The following is a 6,017-nucleotide window of genomic DNA, read 5'->3' as shown; positions in this document are numbered from 1 at the left end:
ATAAAGAGATATATATGTATGTAAAATGTACAGAAATCTATTTTATAATAATTTATTTTTAATTCCTAAGCAATTAATTCACTAAGCTGCCTAACCGCACTGGCTAGAACGGTAGCCTGTAACCTGTTTAACATTCCACGGTGTTTAATTCTAATGTCTCTCCTTTCCTTGGTTTTTTGCCCTTCTTCTTTGTCTTTGGTTTGGTTTGTAACAGACAGTGCTTCCACTTTTCCTAAACAAAATTTGTATTTAAAAATCAAAAGGAGGGAGGGAAAGCACAAGTTTATTTTTGTTACGGGTATCTGGCCTTTATAAATGGTTGCTTTCCCTATTCCAGTGTCCCAGTCTCTGCTCCGCTGTTGTGCTCCCTCATCCCACATTTTTCTGGCTAGTTCCATGGCCCAGGGGGGTCTTTCTCTGGGGTGGGTGGGAGGAAGGCTGGGCATCCCTGCACCCCACATACCTCTGCTGAGCAGCAGCATGTTTTCCCAGTGGCTGTAAGCCTGGGAACCCCAAGCCAAGGGCTCCTGCTCAGGATTGCCAGGAGGGCAATGTGCTCTTTTTCTAGCAGACAAGCTGCAAAGCTGGTTGCATAGGCAAAGCTCTCAGTACAGTTTTCCTTCCTGCTTTTTGTCCAGGAGGTTCTTTCCCATAGTCCCTCTATGCATTTAAAATCTTTACTGCAGGACAAATGTAAAATGCTGTGTCTGTGTGTGATGTGTGGTGCTGGTCAGAGTGACTTGCAGAAACTGTTGCTCCAGGGACACCCATGCACACCAGGCACTGCTGGGAGATGGCAGTGCCTGCAGCACCTGGAGCACCCTCCACCACCAAAGACACCAGCAGAACCACTGGGAAAACCTCAGGTGCCTGCCTGGCATCATGCCCAGCATGGAGCGTGTCCCAGGACATGGCACAGGCACTGTTTCCTCCAGCCCCACAGCCGCCACAGCACGTCCCAGTACGTGAGACTGGGGAGCAGCACCCTTAGCCCTCTTAATTCCATCTTAATTCTATCTGTGGTCTCTCCCGAGGGAGAAGCGCTGCTTTACCAACAAGGGTGAATCTGTAGGAAAGCAGGGGGGAATCTGGGCACGCTGGGGTTGGGGTACTCCTAGCAGTCCCTGGGTGCCCTGGCTGAGCAGCCAGGCAGGACAGGAGGCTGCAAACATGCAACCATAATGAAATCCTTCTCGGATGTAAGCACTTGCTGTGGGACTCCAGGACAGGTTAGGTCTGTCCTGAGAGCTCTACCAGTGTTCTGTGAGCCCAGGAGGTCCTGATAAGCACTGTGTGTGTCCAATGCCTTATCACCGCTGTCAGAGGGTCTGCCAGCTTGACTGCAACACTTCCAGGGCAAGGTGGCAGCAGAAGTGATCTTCTCACTGAATATTTAACAGAAAGAGAGCTCTGATGTCTCTGGGCAGCAGAACTCCCCACTCCTCATCTGCAGCCCTGAAAAGATGCACTGCAGTGAGCATCACCTGGTGCTGCTGTGGGAGCACTTCCAGAGGCAGTGTGAGCGAAACTGGAAACAACAAAAGCACCAATGGGTAGAGCATCTAATTTCATATGCATTGCCTATAGAAATCCCTGCTCTGCACCTCTCCATAGTTACCTGTAGCTCCCCCTTAGAGCTCCCCATTGTAGCTGTGCTCAGCTGTGGTGGGGCCCATTCAGTGTTGTTTCCCAAATGTTTGTTTTACTTTTGCAGCCTCCTCACTCTAGCCTGCCCCTTCCGTCTCTCTGCTGTGGCTGTTGGGTGATGAAAATGTTCCTTAGAGCCTGGGCTGCTCTGTCTGGGTCTCGAGCTAGTCCTGCTCCAGCAGACAGAGCAAAGAGCAGGCTTGGCTCTGGGTCAGCTGCAGGTGCCAGGGAGCTGCCCTTCAGAGTTCTGTATAAACCTGAGGGCTTCTGGCCTGCTCAGCAGTGTCACACCTCCAGAGGGATTTAGGAGCTCGCACCACCATGTGTGGGTTCACCCCTGAGGTGGAGTGCATGTGGGTGACCTCAAGGAAAGGGAGATTTTAAGCATAACAGCATCAGGCTGAGATGCCTACAAAGCTGCTGTGAGCAGGATCCAAATCCCTCCCTGGGGTTTGCCTCCAAACACATCTTCCCACAAACAGGGAAGTTCTCCTTGTCCTGAGCCATTTCTAGTGCAGAAATGACACTTTGGGCCAATGCAGTCTGACTTCAGAGGGTTCAGGTGGGATGAGGGACCTGCTGGGCTCCGTAGGCTGACAGCCCCTGCTTTCCCTCTGTCCTGCAAAATCCAGCTGCAGGCCTGAGCAGCTGGGCAGATCTATGCACTTTTGAGGGGTTTGGCTTCAGCTCCAGCCAGGTCCCTGGCTCTGTTTCCTGCTGCTGGACAGGTGATGAGTGCAGGAGTGTGTCTGCTTTATCCCAGACCCTGCCACTGTTGGGTGACCAAGGGGAAGGAGCTGCAGGCACTAAGAAAATGCTTCCTGGTGGAAAAACAAGTGATTTTTGGTTCTCAAAACCTCAGTCTTCCTTCTAGCAGCTTATGCAATGCATGGAAAGAAGCTTGACCTCTCCACCTGGCCCTTGGTGAGCTCCCACCTCCCTGTGTTTCACTGGTGGAGCCTCCAGGACCTGTGTGCTGGCATGGGCTCCTTTCCAGGCGCTTCCCTCCGGAGTCTCTGCCGGCTGCTCAGTGCCTGAAGAGTTCTGCATCCCCCTGCAAGTCTTCCTTGCTTGTCTGCAAACAAGTTTTTAATATCCCAATGCCTTCCTCAGCTGTACAGCAGAGTGTGGGCTTAATTTGTATAATCAAGCCCTGCTGCGAAGAACTCTTGTGGAGCAAACTTGTTGGAGAGTGGAAATACAGAGAGTGAGGAATAACACTTCTAACCATAAGCAAATTGTCTCAATATCCTTCATAATGAAGTCTGCAGTAGACTTTTAATGTAAAAAAGCCTTACCTAACAAATATGACAATGAAGGTGAATTCTCTGTGGTGTTTATCTGGTTGCTAATTTGGAATCCGTGCATTTTTTTAAAATACCCCCCTTATTTCTTTTAAATTAAGCTTGGAGGTGTGATTAGAAGTTTGATTGGTTGGTTATTTTTTTCACATTGTAACTTTAATTTATGGCTGAGTTTCATTCAGTCCTTTATTCTGAAGTGCAGTATAGCTATCAGTGATGTGTTGCCTGTAACATGGTTCTATAGTCCAGTAGCCAATTTGTAAAAAAAAAAAAAAAAAGTACAAAATAGAAAAGAAAATAAACAAAAAAAGCCACAAAAAAGAAAATATAAAAAAATAGGTTATGGAGTATTTTGTGGTATGTACAACACAAATTAATTTTACACAGAGAAAGATGTTTCTAGGAAAATGAAATTCTGATAATTCATACTATTTGTATGAACAAATAAAAGCTCTATTTTCCGAAGCGACAGGCACGGCTGTGTTCATTCGGGAGGGTTGGATGTGCTGTCCCTGCCAGGACTGTCCGTGCAGCTGGGCTGGCCCAGGGGCCGTGAAGAGCCTGGGGAGGGGGACACGGTGCTGGGCCAGGGCTCCCTGGAGCTGCTCTGGAGCCAGGGGCTGTCCTGGGGCACACAGAGGTGTCCCAGTGCTGCCCAGGCAGGGCTCTGGGGCTGCCCTGCCCTGATGCACACAGCTGCACCCAGTGCCAGCCCAAGTGCTGCCCAGGCAGGGCTCTGGGGCTGTCCTGACCTGGCCCTGCTGGATACACCCATCTGGGCATCCCCTGCTGCACCCAGCGCCAGCTCAGGGTTTCAGGGACTGCCCCTAGCCCCGCTGCGAGCACTGCATGAGCTCAGGGATGCTCCAGGACAAACTCAGTCCTTCACAGCTGCAATGGGGAACCTCTCCAGTGCCAAGTTCCTTTTCCAAAGCTTTACTCTCACTGTAGTGATGCTGATCCAGCCTCTGGGGTCAGTGGTTGCTGCTGCTCCCTCAGCATTTTTTGGCATAAAACTTCATTACCACAAAATTCAGAAGGTCCCAGGCCAGTGCTATACCATGCAGCACCTGAAGAATTAGATTTATATAATGTACCAAATGCCACTAAAAATAAATTTCAATAATTTCATTTTTCTTCGCAAGCCTTGCATCTGGTGCAGAGTAATTGATGATACTCTTTCAGATTGTCCATTTTTCAGAGACCTTCTAGAGAAGGAGTCAGAACAGAGCACAAGATTTAATTTAGCCATTTAGGAAGAATTTAACCTGGAAACCTCCAGCTGGTCCAGGGATGTAATTAGTTGTTCCCAATCTCTGGCAATGCTTAAACTCTATAGGTGTCTCATTTTTAAAATATGTAGATTTTACTTTAACATTCCCATGTAACTCTCAAGCAGCACAGCTGGATGACCTCAGCTTGATGGAGTTGAGCTGTTCCTTACCTCATTCTCACCTCCCCTTGATTTCATTCCAAACCAGGTGTGAATGCCCCAGCAGATGTCAGTCCAGGAGGCAGCCTGGATCTGAGTTCACCCTGATTTTACAGCAGCTCATGGAGCCCTGTCCCTCATTTCTGCATTTTATGCGAGCTGCTCCATTCTGGGTTGGAAAGCATGTGGGTGCCGTTCCTTCACAGGTAGGTTGGTGCTGCAGAGGAAAGGGAAGGGGATTCCTAGAGTCCTTGTGGGGTTCAGCATCTGCCCTGTCCTCTGTATATCCCTGAAAACTGTTCCCAGCTGTACCTGGGCTTGTGGATATTGTGGATTCATTCCCCAGTTTGGTTTGGGGACCATTCTCAGGTGCTGTTTGGCAAGAGCATCCAGAAGACAAGGATAAGGATGTCTGTGGCTCATGGGAGCCTGGATACAGAGAAGGGTTTGCTCTGAAGAAGATGGGCTGAAGGGTCTCCTTGTAGATCTGGAACCTCAGCTGAAGGAGGAAGTTCCTGAAGGCAAATGGATTGATGAAGAGGTAGGTGAGACTGCTGTGACATTGCTGCTAACCATGGTTATAGCCAAAGTGGATTTACTTTTTCTCTTGGCTGATACAAGAAAGGTGAGAAACAATTTCTTTAACATAGAAATCAAACAAGTCTCCAGGTTGTGCAAGTGAACGTGGCATTTCTAGGGGAGATGCTTGGGCTGATGGCAGCATCCCAGAGAAGCATCATCACCTTGCAGGGATGAGAATAGACAGAGCAGAGAGGAATCCACCTGAAAGGGTGCAGGCTGCTGCCAGGAACATCTCTGTGCAGCACTCAGGGAGTGTTGAGACCTCCCTGAGGAAGGTGAGGGAAGGGGGAAATGACAAAGGATAATCTGGAGAGCATGTAAGCAGTAGGGAAAGATCTGGGGAGGATCTGTGAGGGCAACAAGTGCTGGTAAATGTTGGAGTTGAGTCCATGCTAATAAAGACATTGAAAAAGTTGGTAGATTTCATAGGTAGAATCATATTTATTGAGCTTTGGGCCAAAATTATTCATTTTAAAGCACCTTGAAGCTTGAGGTTTTCAGTGGGGGCCATTTTCAGCAAGATATCTTTATTGTATATGTGTATTCTCCTTGTGCCAGTGTTCAAATGTCTGGGAGTTTGTGCTGCTGGCAGTCCCAGATCCCCAACCACCAGGGCATTGCAGTTTTTGTTATTTTTTTCTCCCCTTCAAAAATGTTACCTAGCCACTAAATCTGTCTGTAAATTGCTTTATTTGAAGCTAAACTATTATCCTCCAATTTCTCTCTGTGGTTAAGAATCATGGCGTTAAAACTTTTCCTAATGCATATATTTAGAAAGGTAGTGGCTAGTTGGTTATAAATCATTCAAACATTTCTGTGCAAGGCAATTGTTCAGCACCTTGTTAAATGGCTTTTTTTATTAGAGAGAGGAATATCTGTGTCAAATGTTAGGGCTGGTACCTTCAGCTGGGGTAATAGCATATGACCATTGCAAGTCCTCAGACCTTCCTGTAAATCAGGATATCCCCACCCCTTTGTTTACAGGGGTTAATTAATTAAAATTAATTTATTTAAGACACCTGATTGTTGCAGGGTCCTGCAGCCTAATTCAC

Source organism: Melozone crissalis, unplaced genomic scaffold (genome assembly GCF_028551555.1).
Source record: "Melozone crissalis strain CALT ecotype California unplaced genomic scaffold, PUWL_Pcris_2 ptg000026l_1, whole genome shotgun sequence".
Taxonomy (NCBI): domain Eukaryota; kingdom Metazoa; phylum Chordata; class Aves; order Passeriformes; family Passerellidae; genus Melozone; species Melozone crissalis.
This window is presented reverse-complemented; position numbering follows the sequence as displayed.